General features: G+C 41.8%; 2 long non-coding RNA genes across 2 annotated transcripts in view; one reads left to right on the plus strand and one right to left on the minus strand.

The window, feature by feature from the left end:
• Nucleotides 1-2,892: 2,892 nt before the first annotated feature.
• Nucleotides 2,893-21,801, plus strand: part of LOC139999509 (uncharacterized) — a 42,643-nt gene continuing 23,734 nt past the window's right edge. Inside the window, exon 1 of the long non-coding RNA XR_011804991.1 lies at nt 2,893-3,096. This is a non-coding gene — a long non-coding RNA (uncharacterized lncRNA). The remainder of the gene's footprint in view (nt 3,097-21,801) is intronic.
• The window catches only part of LOC106014863 (uncharacterized), a 64,774-nt gene continuing 55,928 nt past the window's right edge, over nt 12,956-21,801 (minus strand). Inside the window, exons 2-5 of the long non-coding RNA XR_001186486.5 lie at nt 21,156-21,470; nt 18,904-18,963; nt 13,904-13,996; nt 12,956-13,449 (exon numbers count right to left, since the gene is read on the minus strand). This is a non-coding gene — a long non-coding RNA (uncharacterized lncRNA). The remainder of the gene's footprint in view (nt 13,450-13,903; nt 13,997-18,903; nt 18,964-21,155; nt 21,471-21,801) is intronic.

Genomic DNA, 21,801 nt, shown 5'->3' on the forward strand with positions numbered 1-21,801 from the left:
TTCTTAAAAAGCCTTAAGACTCACCTTCTGCTTCCAGTTTTACCATGACTCCTGCACTGAAATAAATAAGGGTGCATTGCTGTATCTCTGAGCAGCCTCTAGCCACTGGCATCAATGTGTTCCACATAATTTTCTATATATCCAAGATTTAATAAGTAGTTCAACTTTCTAGGTGAACCGTTGTTCTTCATGATAGCTTTTAAATCCATTCTGCATATGTCCAATGTAGATAGCTGCCCTTCATATTAGGGTGTCTTTTATCTCACCAAAAGCATGAGATTTCACCATATGCTTTAGTCTTCTCTAGCTTAGATATTTGCTTGTTGTGAAATGAGTAAAGTCTCCAACCTGTGAGAAAGGGCTGCCTAAGGAAATGTACTCCCAGTGGCTTGTTGACTGGGTGGTGAGTCAGTCAGCATTCACTCCTCATGTTGCTGGTGCTCTGCCCACTCGGACATTTGAATCAAGTGTTTTGGGTGGGGGTCCTAAAACTGGGAGCAATTGGAGACTCCTGGGTCGCAGTAACAAACATTGGAGAGTCAGAAAAGATCGAAACCCAAAGGTCTAGTGGTCTGTGATGGTTTTACCCTGCTACGCAGCTGAACTTTACCACAAATGCTTGCTCTCTCTCCCCTCCTTAAAGAGAAAGGGGGAGAAAATGTGATGAAAAGGGCTCAAGGGTTGAGATAAGGACAGGGAGATCACTCATCAGTTGTCATCATGGGCAAAACAGACTCAGCATAGGGAGATTAATATAATTTATTTCCTATCACTAGCAGATTAGAGCAGTGAGAAACTAAAAGCGAACTAAAAAAAAGGTTACCCCACCCACCCTCTTCCACCTCCTCCTCCCCAAGGAGCAGAGGAGAACAGGCAGCAGGGTCTGTGGTCAGTCTCTAGCATTTTGTCTCCGCCACTCCCTCAGGGTCCCTCCCTGCCCCTGCTCCCCATGGGGTCCCTCCCACGGGATGCCGTCCTTCCCCAGCTGAGCCTGCGGGGGCTGCCCACAGGCAGCAGCTCTTCAAGCACTGCTCCCACACGGCTCCGTCCCATGGGGTCCATCCATCCATCCCCCAGGAGCAAACTGCTCCAGCACGGGTCCCCCACGGGTGGGGGCAGCTCCCCCCAGACCCCCTGCTCCTGCGGGGGCTCTCCATGGGCCGCAGCCTCCTCCAGGCCACATCCACCTGCTCCACCGGGGGCTCCTCCACCCATGGGGGGGCTGCAGCGTGGAGATCTGCTCCATGTGGGACCCATGGGCTGCAGGGGGACAGCCTGCTCCACCAGGGGCCTCTCCACAGGCCACAGGGGAACTGCTGCTGCCTGCCTGGAGCACCTCCTGCCCTCCTGCTGCACTCACCTGGGGGCTGCAGGGCTGCTTCTCTCACATGTTCTGTCTCCTCTCTCCCAGCTGCTGTTGCATGGCATTGTTTCTCTTTCCTAAATCTGCTCTCCCAGAGGCCCAACCAGCATAACCCCCTGGCTAGACTCTGGCCATCAGCAGGTCCCTTTTGGAGCTGGCTGGAGCTGGCTCTGATCTGACATTGGGCAGCTGCTGGGCTCTGCTCACAGAGGCCACCCCTGCAGTCCCCACTGCTACCCAAACCTTTCCATGTAAGACCAAGGCATGGGCACACACATCTTTCTGTCTCTCTCACTCAACAGGGAACCAAAACAGAACCTATGTCCTGCCACTCTTGGTGTGAAGAACACTATATTCCATTATTTTGGGCCAGTGTTTTTTTACTTATTTTCACAACGTGATGCCTCATGCACTATACAACAAATGAAGGCTGTGTTATATAGGAGATAGTGAGAGGCAGAAAAGTTGAATTTTAACACTTTCAGCTGTGTCACATAACTAGTTTCTGCACAAATTCAGAAATCCTGATATGACCCACAAGCAACTTATACAAGAAACCATCATCTTGCTAATAATACTCAGATGTAGTTGTAAATAGCAAATACACATCAAGGGAGCTTTCACTGGCATAAAGGAAGAGTTACTGACAGGATAATAGCACTGAGAGACATATTTGGGGAATTTGTCACTAGGTACATGGGACTCTGAGGTTGGTCCCCTCCAGAGCAGGCTGCAAGGTGCTGCATTTCTTCTGCACACCTCAGTTATTCTAGTTGTGTGTTCAGAGGATAGATAAACTGCTAATGTGCAATATGAATTGCATTTTTAAGAGTTTGTAAAATGTTTCCAGCTGAGGTTACCCCTCAGACTCATTTGACCTTAGGAAAAAAAAAAAAAGACACTCATTGGGTGATTTTTAATATCCTAGTAGGAAATGTTGTAAATAAGTTAAAGGAATCTGTATTGGGTTTACATGGCAAAGATTTGGTAGCAAGGGGACTGCAGAGGTGGCCTCTGTGAGCAGAGTCCTGCAGCTGCCCCACGTCAGAGCAGAGCCGGCTCCAAAAGGGACCTGCAGCTGGCCAGAGCCGAGCCAGGGACCGATGCTGGGTAGGCCTCTGGAAGAATGGAGTTAAGGAAGGGAAACAACATTCAACAGCAGCTGAGAGAGAGGGGTGAGAACATGTGAGGGAACAAGCCCCCAGCAGTTCCCCAAAGTCAATGCAGCAAGAGGTGCTCCAGGTGCCAGAGCCAGTGTTTCGCTGCAGCCTGTGGAGAGGCCCCTGGTGGAGCAGGTGGAGACAAAGTATTGTGGGCTGACTGCAGGCCCCATTTTCCTGCACTACTTAGGGGGATAGGGTAGAAGAGAGTAGATGGAGGGCAGGTGGTTTTAGTTTGCTTTTAGTTTCTCATTGGTCTTGTCTGATAGCAGTAGACAATAAGTTTTGTTAATCTCCCTTCTGTGAATCTGTTTTGCCTGTCATGTTAATTGGTTGGGCGATCATACTGTCCTTATCTCAACCTGTGAGTGTTTTTTTTTTCTTTTTTTTTTTTTTCTTTTGTTTTATTTTGTTTTTGTTTTTTCCTCCACCTGTTCCTGTGAGGAGGGGAAGTGAGAGGGTGATGTGGTGGAGTTTCATTGGCCATCAGTGTGAAACCACTACAGAATCTCTGCCTGAAGGTGCTTTGTATTTCTCCTTGAGAGTAGAGGACTCCAGGAAACTGTTGCACAGGTATGTTGCAGATATCCTTCAAAATAGAATGGTCATTTGTATCTGGAAATAATGCAAATCTCCTTTAAGTGTGCAAACTGACCAGGGAAAAGAAGAGCTCTTTTAGGATATATGACATCTATTAGTCTACTACCTTCCTCGTTTGCTTTTTCTTTGGAACTCAAGTTTAACATCCACTTTAATGAACACAGAGAAACAACAAAATACTTTTATATGTATTGTTCATCATCAGAGAAAGGATGGCCTGTTTGGGAAGCTAAAACTATATCCTCAGTGGAAGAAGATGGGTACAGAATTAGCAGCTGGGCATTAACTTAATAACAATGAAGTACTTTACTCCAGTTTTGTGATCTATAGAAAGAGTTGCTGCAAGAGTGGATTCTCTCAATCCATGCACGGATGAGATGCTTGAAGTGCTGAGTACCCAAAGGTCACCTTCAATGACACTTAATAACTCTCTAATGATTCCTCTAAACTTCAGGAGCTCTTTGAAAGACCAAATTTAATGTGACCTATATAACCAAGAGATGAGATTTGGCATAATTTTTGAGAAATTATTATTTTCCAGATTTAAAACCATTTATAATTTTACATTTCTGATGGCTCATATGAATTTCATATACGTATATGTATTCACATATACACAAACAAGTATACTGCTAAGCTCTTAGAAAAAGCACAGGTGTATTTTTGTTTTGCATCCTGAAATTAAAATTTCAGGAGATGAAACAGTTCATTATTCAGAAATTATTAATCATTTAGCTAAAATGTGGGGTTTGAGTCAAAGAAGGGTGATGGGAGTGGTCCTCAAACTAGCTAGCTCCCTGTTTTCATATTTCTTCTATGCAAATATTTAACTCTGCAGCTTTTGTGACAAGTTCCACTCTGGAAAAAAAATAAAAATATTTACAACCAATTTATTAACCCTTCAAATGTAAGGGAGGGCGGAGATGATAGCCAAAAGATTAATGTGCAAACATCACATTTTATAATCATTATCACGTGGTGCTATTTCTTTCCAACAGTAAAGCAGCAGCTCATCATGACAATAACTTAAAGTGACAAAGAGGATTACAGTGTAAAACTACAAGATTGTTTTATTCTATGAAATCTGTAGGACAGAGACCCTAATGACACACCATGACATGAATGCTGATCACTTTAATGCCATGGAAAGCCAGTGACTGGAGATCTGACCTCTAGCAGAAAAACACCTGTCTGGGTACATAATTCTACTCTATTAAAAAGAAAGAGGAAAGTGATGAGGGACTTTCAATCAATTTTTAATCGTCCCACAAAAATGGGTATCTATCATAGTAATATGAGGGGAAGGACACAGATCATCCTATCACATTTGTTCATTGGAGAAAAAATACGCTTCTAAGTGGTGCTCCATCATTTCTTGCTGAGCCAGCCTGCCTTTGGTGGGCTGATGGACTGCTGTCTTTTAGAGGGGGAATAATTAATTACAGGCTAGTCCAGCTCCTGTAGAGTGCATTAGTAGTCTTCTTGCTAATTTACGTGGAGAACCAGAAGCCCTGAGTTTTAAATACTTAGCCAAATGCTTAAGTGTGTTTGAAATGGTAATTCTACTATCTAGTATTCTGTTCAGCCTGTTTACATCTTTTGTATCTTTTTTTTTTATATTTATTATATATGCTTTTGATTACTTATGGTGGTGCAGCTAAATTTAGGCCTTTGCGGTATAGGTCACCACGTTGGAGTCAGACACCCTGAACTGCCTTGGTAAGCCAGGAAGAGAAACAGGAATTTTTATGGCACAATTCCTTTGACCACTTTTAGACATCTGCATTGTGATGAGATGATTTTCTTGTAAGAAGCAGTCATTTATCTCTACTAAGGCCACTGTGGAAGACTAGAAGGGGTAGTTCAGATGTCAGCATGTGCATTAGCGATGTTCTTTATTTAGCCAAATTAATACTGATTTGTTTGATTGGTTTTTAACACAAATGCACCAGGCTCTTTACTATAGCATACATGTGCCTAGGACACAAGATTGCTGTGGTCTGCAAACAGCCCCAAGCAAGGGCAGCTGCTGCCTTGCTGCTTTCCATGTCTTGTTTGATCAGGCAATGGAAGGAGACAAGCACAGAGAACAAGACGTGCCTATAACAATACCCCATCAGGAGCACTCGTGGGAACTTGTGTGCCAGCCCTTACGTATTCAGTACAAACTCCACTGTGAGGTTATCCATCATGCACTACTCATGCCTAATTATCTCTGGTGGTGGGTATCCCTGACCCAGCTTGGCTCACTTCTGTACCCATGTCAAACAGACCCAAGCAGAAGATGAGATCTTCTTCTTACATAAGATGTTCAATTTTATAAGGATATGGCTAGTTTCTTCTGAGTTTGAATTGCCTTTTGTTTTGGAAGTAATTCAAGGAGTTTTACTTCATAGAAAGGCTTGGAGTGCTGTTTTCACACACAAACACATACACACAGCCTTTTTTTTTTTTTTTTTTTTTTTTTTTTTGGCAGCTGTGGTTAACAGTGGACTTGTTATAAATACACAGTGTTGCCTGGGACATGGGTAAAATGTAGCTGCAGGCACTGTGGAAAAAGGATCTTCCTGAGAGTGCTGGAGGAAGTCATCTGGTTTCATACTTTAATGATGATGTGAATTACTTTCAACACTTTTCTGTGCGTTTCATAAATATTTTGTTATTTCTCTTAAGCACTAAAGAAAATCCACATGGTTGACATCTTTCTATTTCTCCCTCAATTAATCCTCTCTCATTCCTCTTTACTTTTTGCTGTGTCTGGCTGTGTATTTTTTTCCTTTAATATTTTACCATCATGGGACTTTCAAATGCAAACACTTCATTCTTCTAGTCAACTCTTGACCCCGTTTCAAGCCTATTCTCTTTACAGCAGAAGATACAAGGAGCTAATGACACACAATGTTTCAGTGGCATCCAATCTTATGCAATTTAAGGAGAGGATGGTATCTGCATGTAGGTAGACACTTGTTTCTCAAGAATGACTGATCCTCTAGTATGCTAATGTAGCTTGTTCAAATATTTGTTACTTCTATCTCCTTGAAAATATATTATCTCCACCAGATGGAACGAAAATATAGCCAACTGGTATGCTGACAGCTTCCAAGTAGAAACTTTTGAGGAAGTTAATAACATAACTTCTCTAAAGAGTTAATATAAAGCCTCTACCAAAGGCAGTCGGGGAAGGATCAGAACAATATACAAAGTTAAATTACAAAAATGTGGCAGAGGAGTTGTCTGAGGCATGTTTTGTAGGCATAGCCAGGACGACAGTCTCCATACAGAAAGACAGAACGTACTTGGAAGCTTGCACAGACCTCAGAGGCTGCTGCTCTGCTTGCTGCATGGTTCAGGGTTTTCTCCCCAGACGTGGTGGTCCTTTTGGGCAGGACATGGGAAGATGGGAATGGAGCAGAACTGCTACCACTCTCCTTCCTGTCCCCTTTGTGTCACCTATTTTATAGACAAGGGAAAGAACACTTTCCCAAGGAAGGGACTGCTTTTATACCCAGAGGCCCATGATTTTCCTTCTCTGCTATGTAAAATTCCTTCTCTGTTATGTAAAATCATCTGAATTTGTCACATTGGTCCTTTTTCTTCTGGACAGGAAACATACCAATTGTCTTACAAAAATTTCTTCTGAACATTGTGAACAAGTAAGAGTGAGAACTAGCAGTCCTGGTCTCTCTTATCCCAAAAGGTTAAATTTCATTTAATAAAAAGTGAAAATTTTGGAATTGTTTCGTTTAGGAGGTAGCAGTTTAGAAAGAAAGAATGCTAATAACTATGGAATTTTTCTACATAATTCAAAAGAAGTTGGGGTTGAGCTTGGATTCTTTTTTTTTTTTCTTTTGGTAGGTCACAATCTGCTTTATTTAAATTTGCTTTGGTTTTTTATACCTAAGGTCATGAGGTTTTATTTTAAAAATATCAGTAAAGTCCTGCCATAACAGTGCACCCACATGCCCTCCTTGGAAAAAGACAGAACAAGCTGTGAAGATGTTAAATGTGTTGGTTAATGAACTGGAGGGCGCTCAGACACAAAGGGTCTGTTGGAAGAATCTGGTCAGAGAACTTAATGTGCGGCCAAGTCAGGAATCATGATGCTGATGCTCTCATGCAATGAGTTACAGCGAGGCTATAATATCAATAATCTGCATGTTAATGAGTCAGAAGTCTTCAGATTAAAGATTTTCCAAGTGAGCTGTGAGACAGCAGACCTTGGCAGCTTTATTGCTGTTGAATAGAATAGCTTTCTTAATGCTCTTTGATGGTGTTTTTCTCTGTCACTTTCATGGGGAATATAAGTTCTCCAAATGAATACTTCTATAGCAGAAACAGAAAATCATGTATTTTACACATTTTTGTGTGTGTTATTGTTATAATAATCTTTGCTGTTATGAGGATTTTTGTACCTACGGGAATGCAAAAGAAGAATATATAAGAGATGAAATAGAGCTAAATCCGAATGCTAAAGACTCAATTCTGAAGTTACTTTTAAGTTTCAGTTGTTGTTTTTATTTCATGCTGGAATGAACCCCAAACTTGTGGCTGTTCTGGAAAATAAAACTGTGTCAAAATGTGTGTTTTCTGTCTGAAAAGATTTTCAATTCTAGTCTCTGACTAGGGAGTCCTTAACTTCATGCTTCAACTTTTCTGGGTGAGAACACCCTTGAGAATGTATCAGGAAAATGTTTAATCTTAGAAAAACAAACAAACATACACGCACACACATGGCATTCTCTAACAAAAACACAATAATTGTATTCTAACCAGGAGCAATACTAGGCCCACAGACACTTGACCAGTTGGACATATCCATATATATGCCTACCACCCATATGGTAGACTTTAAAGTCTACCGCTGGGTACCCATCAGATTCCTCTGAAAGAGAATGAGGTGCTGAGGGAAGGGGAAGGACAGTACCTGCTTAGGAGACCTGTGAGAGCCCTGGGAAATGAAAGACAAGCGAGCCGAAGGCAGACATAGGGTTTATTTCTACTGGTGGAGCATGTAGGATCACTGGAGTAGCTATTCACATGAGACCAACTACTTACTACATCCTTGCATCCTCCTTCCCTTGTCATTTGAAGGTCTTCCAAAATTTTTTACTGAATCATTTGACAATCCTCAGGTGCTCCATATGGAGTTTTAGCAGCATGGAGCCACCCAGGGTAGGGGAAAGAAAATCTGACAGATGACAGCCTGGCTGCCTGGGGGGCAGATGCTGTTTTGCTCAGCTACATAGCAGTGAAATTCTTTTACAGATCTAGCCCTAACAAATCTGGCTGTGGTCATTTATGAAATATGTAGCAGTCCTGTTTCTGAAGCACAGAGACTGGTTGGCACATCTCTTTTTTGGGTCTCTGTATTCAAAGTAATTGAGAAAGAGCACAGCTAATTATTTTTAAGGCTCATTACAATAACAATTCAAATTCCTTTCAGGCAAGCAAGACAACTGAAGGATGAAAGCTGAAAATTCTCTTCTTGTTTTACAAAGCTCAAACTCTGCTTCCTTAGCAACCCTCTATGACCATGAACTGAAATCTTGGTACAACAATAGAAATTTAGCTCTTCTCTTTTATTGTTACAGGATTTCAAACCTGTATGTGAGATTTTAACTGCATAGCCTCTGGTAAAATTGGAATCGTGCAACTCTTTGGAAATGGAGAAATTAGTAATATCTGGGTAGCTTGAATAGAATGTTCTGTGTCTGCAGTCTTCTACAAACTTTAGTAATCCACAACACTTAATGGATTATGTAATATTTTCTCTCTTACCTGCAGATGTATATTGGAACTGCAAAAGACCTCCAATATTGTAACCAGCAGTTAAAAACACTGAGCTGTAATTAAGCAAGAAAACCTTGCACGGTTTGAAACAAGCAAGTTGCATCATAAAAGGAAAAAAAATCTCAGCATGGGTCCAAATTTTCTCATGGAGGCAATTTTAGAAATACCAAATATGAGATTAATTTAGATCACACCGTTTGTTCTTCTAGTATTAGTCCACAAGTACATATATGTAAGTGTTATCAGAAGAAAACAAAACTAGCATTCTGCTATTTCCCCTATTGTTCTCTCAACACTATTAGATAAGAGAAAGATATTCAATAAAATATTTATGAGACAACTCCTCTTTTTACTAACAAGAACAAGGAATGTACTCATCCCATAGAAAATGTATAGAGGTAGAAAAATCAGACCCTTCCTTTTAGCTCCCACCTAAGGAAGCAGTTGCAGGTTCAGGTCTTAAATCAGGATATCATGTCATGATATCATATCATGTTGGAGTGAGTTTCAACTCCGTAGTCTTCAACTGCTGCAGGTGAAGCAGTGGGGAGGTCTGCAAGCAACAGGTAGTGGTGATTGTCTGCAATGGTTCTCTCTAGGGTAGTTTTGGACCCCACAATTGATATCTACTGTCACTGACCCAACAAATCTATGCTGTGCATTTGTTTTTGCTCTGTAAAGAAGCACTGCCAGGTTTGTTGACTTGATGTCAACCACTGCTACCAATCATCATGGGCTATGGAGTAGCTGAAGGTGAGCACTGAGCAGCTATCCACAGCTGGTACCACAGCGAGTTTCATGTCAGCTGAGCCCATGTAAGACAGCAGTGTCAGCTCAGGTTTGGAACCAAAGCTGAAGCTTAAATGTTCATGTGCAGTCTGGAGATGAGGTAAGTTTTCATGGAAGTGCAAGTGTGGTTATGTCCTGATGGTACAGTCTGGCAAGCCCAGATGTGCTGTCTTCACTGGCCTGAGCTTCAGCTTTACACTCACCTCCCAACGTTTTTCTTGTGGAGGCCAGGGGGTGTAATTTTTGTCCCTAGAAATGCAGAAAGATTTATTACTTGCCAGTCTATGACCCCTTTTCATTTCCAACTAGCTACTTCTACAGCACCACCCCGCTGAACTGTGCAAGGTAAAGCAAGCCCCAGTGAGATGCTATTGTCTCGATCCAAAATAGTTTTAATGTCTTGACCTCCTCAGTCCTCTTGTCCCTCCACCTGCTCAGGTTTGAGGGACAAGGGGCCAGGGAAGGGAGCTGAATGTGACTAACATTGGAAATAAAGCATTCAGAATATTTAATTCCTGTGGTAGCTGGTTCTGTTATGCATGCCTTTTAACAATGTTGTCAAAGGCATCTAGCAGCAGGGGTAACTGCCTCCTTGTCATGTGGGCTGACAAAGACATAAAGGTATAAAATAGGTTTTTCTCTTTCATTTTATGTGATAAAGGTAAATTCCCTTTGCTGAGAGCCCCCCTACCTGAACTGTATTGTTGCTAATTTACTATTTCTAACACAGTAATGTGTTGGCTCTGTAAGAGATCGATGTTCTGTACGCAAAGTGCTCCATGTAAATATAACAACAGAGAGACATTCTGCAAGCACTTAAACATAATAGTAAATGCTTTCTACACCACATGTTACTTGCTACTTTTTACTCACATTTACCTACCGGGTTTCAGTTGCTAATGTCGCCAGCACTGCAAATGTTTAGGAACAATTTTCCATGTGTTTCCTCCAAACCTTAGCAACAAGCCAAGAAGTTTGACTTCTCCAGCATGCAAAAATGTCTATAGGGAAAGGGGAGGTTTCTGTCTGAAAAGTTCAGAGCAGTGTCAGGCTGCCTTGATTTCCCATCTCATGCATAGCAAGGCAAAGAAGGGCTGCCACTGCCTCTTTTTAAAATGTCATCCTCCCCAAAAGGCCATCATTGTTAACCTGTGAATTTCTGCATGCCACTTAAACAAACCTCCCTCACCCAGCTTCTGATGATCCAAGTTTTTAAATGTTTTATAAAGAGGCTTAGGGCTAGAATGATCTGAAATACATGAAAATCCCAGCAATCTCTTTCAGAAACAACCTGTGTGGTCATCAGCATAATTTGGGTTGCGTCTTTATGAGATAAATTAAAGCTTTGTCCTATTTTGCTCAGTCCTTCATAAAACTCCATTTGTAGTGTGTGTCATCTCCCTGAGAACAGACAGGTCTCCTCTCTATCTGCAATGGTAATTTCTGTTTAAGCAGCCTCAGATCACAGACTAAGAGCTCAGAAACTCTTCTTGGCTCTTTAACTCATAAATCAACAAGGCCATGCAGGCTTCCTGCATCTCCTAGCTTTCAGTCTTAGGAGTGGACTGGACACAGCATCAGTAGTACATGAGCCGTGATTCATAAAGCCTCAAGTATAGGGCTGCTCTGTGAAAAGGGAAGGTATAGAAAATGAATGTTTCTTTTCCAAGGCAGCAAAGAAAAAATAATTGCAAAGTCAATCATGGCATGGTTCAAACAACAGCTACCATTCTGTGGTTGGCTTTGAATTCCCTGTGGATATTGATTTTCATTCCCCATCCCCATCCCCACCCCCACTCCCTCCCCACCCCCACCCCCCCCAAAAAAAAAAAAAAAAAAAGGAAAATATTCTTTTGTGTAATTATGGACATGTACATATGCTATGGACAAAATGGAAGTCTGTTTACAACTGCTACGTAAATGCTTATTATGAGATTATGAGCAATTTTTACCTACACTACAATCTATACAGAACAAATCTAGTGATGGGGAAGTTTTCTTAGGACAATAGGGTGCCTGAAGCAAATCCTAGGTGAGACAGGATTTAACTGTGCCACCCTTACTCAAACTATGTGTAGGAGCAGATTGCACACAGACCTCAAGTTCCCAAGAGTCACAGCTCTGTATGACCCCAGAACAGACCCAAACTTAAAAGCACCAAACCTTTTAGCACCTAATTTATGCCCATGCATGATGACGGTCCAGAATTTAGGCATTCCTATTTGCAAGCCCTGATGGAAATGATGTCCAGTGGGGTACTTGCAGCATATGCTGTCTGTAGTAGACTTTCCACAAAACACAGTTATTACAGCTGATATGTCGCTTATTTATTTATTTATTTATTTATTTAATTTTCCCTGTGAAATAGGAAGTAGGAAAAGTTTTTGCCACATCCCAAATCTACTTTATACCTTATTGCACAGGTTAGACTGATCAATACAAGAAATGGAAGATCCTGTTTCAGGTCTTCCTTGCACCCTAGGCAGCCCTCTCTCAGGTGTGGGTTAAACTGAAAGTGTTTTTTGCTTTTTGTTTGTTTGTTTGTTTAATTTGTTCTCCCTTCTTGAAATCCTAACAATAAGCAGGAAAAACAAACAAACAAAAACTCTGAGGATGCTGGAGATGAAAATGATGTGCAGGAGTCCTAGTGACTTGAGCATGTATGAGTAAAGAGGAAAGCCTTACTCCTACTCCCAAGGCCATAACTAAACACTTGAATTAAAGTATGTTGGTTCTTTGGGTTCCTGTTCGGAAGGCACATTTTAAAAGCAGGGACATGGACATGCAGTGTCTGCTGATACAACTGACTTTTGTGTGATACTGTTTGGACGCACTGACATGCAGATGTGCCTGACCGTTGTGTCCTGCCTCACTAGTGACCCTGATTTCGTGCAAGTTGTGAGGCCACTGCCTCAGGCGGCTAGAACAAGCAGCCAGAAATGCTAAGGCTGTGGTTTTCAAGCCCCTGAAAAATGGACCTTACTCTGTTTACAGGCTGAGAGACTGCTAGGGCAATGTAGCCTACGTGCCTGGCCTGACTATTTTTCCTTAAGCAACCCCTTACAGCCACTGCTGGAAACAGAATAATGAGTTACAGACACCTTTGCAACCCCATGCAACTCTGGTCTTGTGTGACCCTTCCCACCTGCTACAGGGAGCACACTCACCATGGCCCAGGATTCGACCCCAGGTTTCAGGCAGTGAAAAACTACACTTTGCAGCGGCTCACTTTTAAGCATTTATTTGGCTTGATCTTTGTGCGGGCTTGTCTGCAGGGAGAAGCAGATGAAATAACCTGTAATACACTGGAGATAGACATAGTTGTCAGTCAGTTCCCATTTCAGAAAGAGATTTATCATCTCTTGCTGCTAACAGCTCCATCACCTTGCCCACTGTCCTGTTGTGAATTTTAGCAAACTACCTTGGCCAGAGTTCTCTACTGCAGTTATAATCAGTCAGACTTGGATCAGGATCTATCTGGCTGCAATGTGTGTGCCATTATGTTGCAGTATTCAGGTTCTGTGGTTCTGTTATTCATTTTTTCCCCACCAGAAGCATTATAATACAAATTTCAAATAAAAATGCTCAAGGAATTTACTAAACCTGAACCAAACATCAGTCTGAAATGCCTCCTCTCTGACCTTCTTCCTCCACATTGAACTGGTGACAAACTTGAAGGTTTTTTGTTTGCTTGTTTGGTTGGTTGGTTGGTTTTGAGGTCTTCATTGATCTTGTACCAGTACTGAGCTAAGAAAAGAATGAATATCTGGTTACTGCTTCAGCACAATGGACTGATTAAAAGCTGCCATTTTCTAACAGAAAAAGAAAATTCGGCTTGGAGACTGCCTACACTGGGATCTGCAGAGCAGTGTGTCGCTGCAACCTGTCCCTTCTCTCAATCAAATGCTTGGCACAAAGCTTTTCCTCTGCAAGGGGGCACCCTGTACTGCTCCATAGACCCCTAGAAGGAACCTGTTCAGCATAGGAACTTAAGGTATCCTCATAAATAACGTTCTGAGACAGGGATGTCTCTATCCTTGTTTCCAATCCCCTATTCTTTCTAAATGCTTCTCTACATAGAGATATCATCACTGGAGTACCTCACCACATGGGCAGATGTTTAAACCTGAACATATCAGAGGTGTGTGCACAAAACCAGGCTCACAGGATCGTTTCTGCCACCTGTCCTTTTGTTTCTTACCTCAACTCTGGCACCTCTTGCATTCCTTCTCTCTCTGCTCTGGTTCCTTCCTCCCACATGCCAGATTTAGGGCAATGAAGTGATGGAGCTGTGCTGGGAATATAAAATGGCAAACAGAGGCTGAAGCTTCTTGCCCCTGTCTACAGGTTTTCTCCATTTATATGATCCTTTCTGTTTGTAGATGTTGTATTTCTCAGTTTTGACTGTTTTCTAAACCCTGTTAGCTCTCAACCAGCTTTAGCTTTATCTCAGCCCATTGTGACAGTAAACAGGGAAATGTGGTGGTTTGTTTCCTTGGAAATGCCTTCTGCTGTTCTCTTCAGGCATTAATATTATGTGTTACAGCTGTTTAAAAATTCAGTGGTAATTATGTACTCCAGCGAAGATGACTTCACTGAGATGAGGAGTTCCTTTTTTTATCCCAGGCCACTGCAGGGACATCTCTCCCATGTTGTCCCAGTTTGGGAAGACAATTGCATTGTGCCCCAATCACATCAGGGCTTCATCTACATGGGAGTGCCCTCTGCTCAAAGCAACAGTGGCCTTCAGCAGTGTGTTGCAGTGGCAGCTCAGTGGGTTTCTGAACAGGCATTTTACCTGTAACATCTTCAGGATATACATTCAGCTTTGGGGAACATACAGAATTAAGCCTACATAAAATCTGGGATGTAAGAAACATATATTCTAACCAGGGGGTTGTTATCTAAAACTGACTGCTGATGGATTGAAACTGGCCAAAAACTATCCATGAGAAAGAACAAGGTTGCATATATCAGGGGAAAATAACTTTAGGGACCTTTTTCCAGAGTGGGGGTAAGTCTGGGTTCAGTAGAAATGAATTGCAGTTCCTTCTCAAGCTCTCCTGCAGTGTTGAATTTCAACATTTCCCATTTTAAATTGAGCAAGAGGATTGCTAAATGGCCACAGCGGTCTTTTCTACCTTAATGTCTTCAACACTTCATTTGCATGAGCCCAGAATTGATGACATTGCAGCATAGATCTCCTAATTTATAGCCTTGTTATCAATTCTTAACTGCTCCAAAAGAAGGTGATCCAAATTATTATGGGACAAGAGTTTTCATTGGTTTTATCATGAAAAAGGCCATTAAACATCATAACCCAAAGACAGCCTTTTTCCTGTAGACATAGAGACAAACTGTAATGCTTGTGAAGGAAACTAGTTAACTATCTAACTGTAGTCTCTAAGCAGATTGCTGTCGTTCATGAATTTACTCTTCCCTTCCAAAATTCACCTATTCCTTTTGTTTCCAAAAGTTTTGAAGGGCCTTTTCTTATTGCAGCTAGCTAATGTTACAGAGGAGCATTAATTTCCTCCTGTTCACATTTGTAAGAAACATTGATTTACTGTATGCATGAGTACTGTGTTGATGAAACAGACAGTAGGGATTAGAGCTCTTGCAAAATCCAGGTCTTTAGTACAAAAAGCCTCCCAATGACAATAAAATGGTATTTTGGATAACTGTTGATACAAAAACCTGTCTAGCAAAGCGACACAACCAGTACTCCTGCCAGTCAGAGTAGGTGCCCCATCTGTGCAAACACTATCCAATTTGGAGCAATCAAGCAGAACACTTTCACTGGCTGTCACATTTTCAACATGTTTTCTCAGTTCTTCCATCAAACCTCAGCCAGCGGTGGTAGATATTGGCAGATACCATCAGTTCCTGAATAATATCAGCATTTTCCTTCACTCGCTCAACTTAAACACCCAGTTTCAGTGTCTGTTGCTTACATTAATTGAGTGAGAAAAATAGATACATGCAGCTGCTGAAAAATGAATTCATACTGGCACCTCAGAAACCTTTTCAAGTCTTTTTCATCATTGTAGAGGCCCAGCCATAGCGTTCCAGTTGAGGTCATCACTCAGTGGAGCTCAAAGACACAAACTTTCTTGGAGTCCAAAAGCATTTGAGTTAGGAAGGAATTAATTGTAGGGCTATTGCATGTGTTGGCCCCTTCTATTTCTATATAGGTTTTGGTTTTCTTAAAACAAACAAGCAAACAAAACAAAAAAAAAGCAACAACAAAAAAAGAACACAAGCTACTATGTCAGGAAAACTCTCTGCTATTTTAAATCAGTGTACAGATTTCATGATGGCGTTAAGTTGGATGGAGCTTTGAGCAGAGGACTGCATCCATTCAAACTGCTTCCTCTCTCCATGGCATTACAGGCAAACATCCTCTGTGCTTGGAGGTGCCTGAAATGGATGCTACAAAGCCTGGGGCACCCTGCTCCTGGGAGGAGAGGAGCGAGGGGCTCATTGAGTGAGCCTGTCCAGGCTTACTTCATGCCCTAAGTCGTACTCTTCTGCAAAAGGGACGACAACAAAATGGCTTCTTCATGAGGTGGAGGCTATCACAGTAGTTATAATAACTTCCAGATCATTTGGGAAAGCTGGCCATGCCTGAAAATGGTCCAGGGGAGTAGGTTCCCTGAAAGAGTAGCCTGCAGGGCTGAGGTGAAGAGGACTTGGCCAGAAGGGTGTTCATGACTGGGAGATCTCTTCGGGACAGCAATGTGTTCCCTGTTTGCTGCAATAATTGTTGCTAGCACATAAATACAGTACAGCAGATGTAGGTTGCAGATGGGCTATCTCAAAGGCTCCTAGTCCAACAGCCTGCACTGGGATAGGGGATGCAGCCTTTAGTATCGTCAGGAAGAAACAGAGCAAGTTGCACATCCAGGAAGGGGACAGCAGCCCATTTCCTGACCTGCACTGAACAGGGAAGGGAATATTCACCTTTCTGGTGAATATTCGAAATGTAAATATTCCCTCTGTCATTTGAATATTCCCTCTGTCAAAGGTGAATATCACCCTCCATCATTTTGCAGCTCTGCTCTGTCCCTTCCTCAGCATGACTTTTAATTACGCCAATTCTCCTGGACCCTTGCAAGGAAAAGGGAGGAAATGCAGTTTGGCAGACTTTGTGAGCCTATGTTCTCAATCAATTCTTTGTGGAGATGCTTAGAGACCGAACTTGGCACTTGAGGCAGGTTTTGGCAAAAACACGGTCGTGGTACAGCCCTTCCTTTCCTTGTGTTCTCACTGTCACTACCTCTTTTTTCCCCTCTGTGTGCTGGGCTTACAAATATCATTTTGATGATGGAGATAATTAGGTAGCTATGTAAAAAAGTATGCACATCTAACATAAGCAGTGGAGCCATTAGGAAAATTGAGGCAGATGAAGGGCAGGCAGGACTCTGCTGGGTGCCCTGTCCCTCCTAGTCTCTGCTTTGGTGCGGCAGAGCTGCCAGCTGTGACACAGCCTGGGTTTGTACCTCCAGACCTCACGGCTGCCTGCAGAGTGCTGCAGAGCCATAGCCAGCTGTGATTACAGCACCTTCTTTCAACAGCGAGTTTTTTTTATCAACTGGGGGTTATTTATCTTGGTAGTCTGTTGTGCTGGGCTTCAGAGATATTTTAATCACAACACATGCCACAGAGAGGAATGCAAGTTTCTGAATGGAAGGGTAAAGCTGTTGGACTATATTTTTTGCAAGAAAAGAGGTCTAATCTTCCTCACTCATACTATGGATTTTTAATATTTCTAGTACTGTGGGAAGGTATAAGCCATAGTTCAAATAAAAGAAGGTCTTAATTGGTACATTGGCATTTAGTTTTAGTTTCCATTTACCCATGCCTGAAGCCTAGTGAAATACTGATTCCCTGAGTACTTCTGCCTATGGTTAATTTCAGTTTGCAGACGGATACATCAAAATCCACAAAGTGCTGGAAATCAAGCATGAAGCCTGCTTTAAAATATAGTGGCTGTTAATAACATTGTGAGGACAAAGATGCAGCTCGAAGTGGTTGAAGCACGTCTCATTGAACCTGGTGGGTGTGTGTACTCTGCTCTCAGAGAAGGGCCAAGGAAAGGATGAGTCAAGTAGTACAGAAGTTGTTCTGACAAAGAGTTGGCCCACTGAAAATATGGAAATACTGAAAATATGGAAACTAGTGAAAACCACCATGACCAGGCCTTACTTAAGAATCCCACATATAAACCTCTTATCTCTGACTGCAGCTTCAACGAGACGTTATTCATAATGACCTCTGCAAACACAGACTTAATGAGAGCAAGTTGTGAGGCTCTGAGTGAAGATAGGAATAGAACAAAACACAGTCTCCTTCACCTATTTATGGAAAGAAAAGATTCATAAGCACAGATGGGAACGCTGGGACTACCATAAACGCTCAGACTAAACTGTGTTAAAACAAATTTTCATATTGTAAGTGACATTTTAAACATGTGTCTCCTTCTGAAAAAAAAATTCAAGCAATGAATAATGGAGTTGAATCAAATGGAGCAAAAGGCATCTTGCAGCTAGTGAGTGCTCAAAAGCACTGACTCACTTCAGATCTTTATTTTTTCTTTTTCTGAAAGCTTCACCTGCAATGAATGTGACCTAGTGAATTAAAGAAACAAAAAGACAGGAAAAAGCAGCAAATAACTTACGAGCCATCTACTGAACCAAGATTTGTTAACATAAAACTTTCATTAAACAACTATGAATAATGAATTCACTTGTGTTTACACTGAACGATTTATTAGACTCTGGTTTCCTTTTCCCTGCTGGCAAAAAACAACTTCCATTTTCACAAGAATGCAAGAGCACCAGTCCAGAGGGAGATCCTGACACACATTCTCTCCCCCCCTCCAAACAGACGTTACCTAGTGGTTAGTGAAGAGGATAAGGCTATGTGCTGGTTTCTGCTCCAAGTACCAATGTCTTTCAAAAGCTCCTGGGTTAAGTATGTGATCAGACCTAGAAATAGCCCTAAAACAGGACCCTAAAGCTCGCTTGACTGGTCCTACACAACCTATTATAACACTGCAGCCACAGTCTGGGGTTTTTAGTTATTTGCTCTCTTTCTGGCTCTGTAAGTACTTTGTCCTTGCCACACCATGCCATAACTTCAGCAGGAGAAGGTGAGGCCTGTCATCTGCAGGTTACCCTACAGCACAACTGTACTTACAGGTATCATTTTGGTAGATCCATCTGGAGGTTTGTGACCAGAAGCAGTAGGTCTTGGTGCCTGCAAGAAGAAGTCAGGAATCACCACTGATGCTGCTTTGTTGTGGATGATGCTTTGCTGGAGACCTCTTCCACTGAGGCAGATGGGAGAGGTCCTGGTCTGAGTGAAGGGAGGTGACTCTGCAGCACTGCAGCTCAGAGCTTCCTGAGGAAGTGGTAGGATTAAATGTCTGGGCTCTGGAGAAGATGGAAATTGTCATCTTTCCCCACAGAGGACAGATTCACACACAAACAACAAAACCATCTTGCCCACCAAATTTGCTTAAAGAAAACACCTGTGCCCTGCTCACTTGAGAGCTCAGAAAAAAAGATTTGCCAAAGCATCCGATGCCCCTGGTCCATTCAGAAAGCCTCAGCCCCAAGAAGAGTTGGAGGGACATGCTTCTTTTTACTTTGGCCCAGAAAATTTCTTTCTCTGGGGAGCAGAAAAGCAGGGAGCAGGTCAGGACCGTGTCTTAAAGTTTACTTTCCTCATTGGCTGTAGAGCCTATATGGCATAGCTTTGTCCCTCCAAATAATCCCAGGAGAAAAGCAGCCAGGTAGCTTCTCTGAAGACAGGCATTCTTGATAACAATGCCTTTGCTGAGCATTTCCTCTTTTTTTTTTTTTTTTTGGTGGACCTTCATCCAATTTTCATTCCACATAAAGGCATAATAGATGATTAGAGTGATGATATATTGATTATGGATGTCATTATTGTTACCAGTCCTCCGGTTGCTCAAGCTTTGAGGGCATTATTCCACTGCATTAGAAGAAACCCTGGTCTGCTCATTTCAAGGCAAAACAATCTAAATATGCCTTATAAGGCCAGATATTATGGAATTGAGCTTTGAATCTGAGTCAATTACAGTTCAAATTTACTTATGTCATTACCATAGACTGACAAACTCAGAGACCTGTTGGGCTGCTGTTTTTGAGAAGACCAAAACAATGGTATCTTTAGGCAACTTTGATACTTCTGTTTTTAAATTCAGTCATATCTCCAGTTAAAAGACCCCTAAGGCCATCATAGATATATTATTAGTGGAAATAGATATATTATTAGTGGAAAGTTTGGGTTGCTTTTAAGTCCTGTGGGAGAGTAGAGCTCATTTAGTTGATTGAGTTAGCTCATTTAATCAGTTAGCTTAATTTCAGTGAGGCTGTGTTTCAGAAACATTGGAACACCGAGAAAAAGCAATTTCCTCTGTATTTCACATATAAAATCACATTGTTCCAAAACAGTAAAAATCATTGCAATGTGGTAACAGCAAATTTTGAATATTTGATAGCAGTGATGGGATTTTCACAGATCAATACATAAAGAATTATCCTTCAGATTTATTTAATTATTTATTTCTAGAGCAGAGGACAAAAAACAGTCTGACTTGTCTGAATGCATTCTAGTCTGAAAGGTTAATGTCAGGGCCAACACCAAGGGGGCTTTTCCTTACAAACCACTACAAAGAAAGATTACAAGACAAATTTTGACCCAAACTACTTTGTCATGATCATAAGACTGCATATTTGGCTTTACTAGTGCTGACATATTTTAATTTTACACTGCCAGCATTTGTTCAGAAGGATAATGTATATACACAGCCTGAAGGCTGGAGTTATGAAAGCATGCACAGAAGGAGTTAAAACACCAAACCTTTCATAGTGATGGGTTCCCAGGAGCAGAAAGCAGGTCTCAGAGCCATACACCTGGGATCCTTATGGAGCAAGGGGTAGAAGCTGGCCCTGAGGCATGGGGTACACTGATGCTGTGCTAAGAACCATCTGTGTGCTCCCAAGGAACAGTAAGCAAGGGGACAAAATGAAAGTGTGCAGGGAATTAGAGGTGAAGATAGAATCAGCATTTACTCACAGACTGATGTGACAGAAACCCAAGATAAAATCCCTTCCATGCTTCAAGGAAGCATGACCCTCTAGCTCTGAGAGGACTGTAGGACACTTCATGTGAGGCTCTTCTAGTTTCTCCTTTCCATGTTATGTCTTATTGCATGAAATAACTAAACAAGTTCTGAGCCAGGGAGAGAAAGCAATAATGATTCCATAACTAGCAGCAAAGACTTTAGCAAGTGAAATATAAAACCTTGGTAAGGCGGTCTAAAAAATAAATATGAGAAGAGGTTGTGAGGAGCAATTTGCTAAAGGCATGAAATTTAATAACAACAAAAACTTCAAAAGCATCAGAAATAGGACACCTACCGTGCCCACTGAGGTCCAGAATTGAACAAGAAGTAAAAGCATCACACAGGCACCAAAGTCATTGCAAGAAAGCTGAATGAATACTGGAGGGGATGAAGCCCAGTGTAAACAGGGATCTGCACAGCTGGTACCACATCTTCTGGGACAGGAAGGTACAAAGTGGCAGCAGCTGCTAGTGGTGAAGGCATGTCCTTAGCTTCTCATGGGAAAGGTTGTAGTTTTCTCTGTCTCTGTGTTCTCCACAGAGAGATGAAGGAGAGGCATGAGACACTGCTGTTCTTTAGCGGGTATATTCCCAGGGAATCTCTGTCTTATCTGGAAAAAACAGCGGAATAGGATATGGAACAAATCAATAAATAACAGTAAATAATTAAAAACAAAACAAAACTGTAAAACAGTTAAAGTTTTTGTTTTATTCTCGGAGTAGACAAACTTCAGGTTCTAGATATCAGAAAGCAGAAGAAAAGTTTTTGGTTTGGTTTGGTTTAACCAGGACTGCAAGAGAGAGATGGGAAAATATAGACTGTTATGCCTGGCTTTTGTACCAAACAAACTCATAGAAATTTATGTACAAAACAGATTTGCCAGATGTGCGGAAAAGTACAATTTATTGAGGAATAGTCAACATGGCTTTTACCAAGGCAAG

This window comes from Anas platyrhynchos, chromosome 1, assembly GCF_047663525.1.
Source record: "Anas platyrhynchos isolate ZD024472 breed Pekin duck chromosome 1, IASCAAS_PekinDuck_T2T, whole genome shotgun sequence".
Taxonomy (NCBI): domain Eukaryota; kingdom Metazoa; phylum Chordata; class Aves; order Anseriformes; family Anatidae; genus Anas; species Anas platyrhynchos.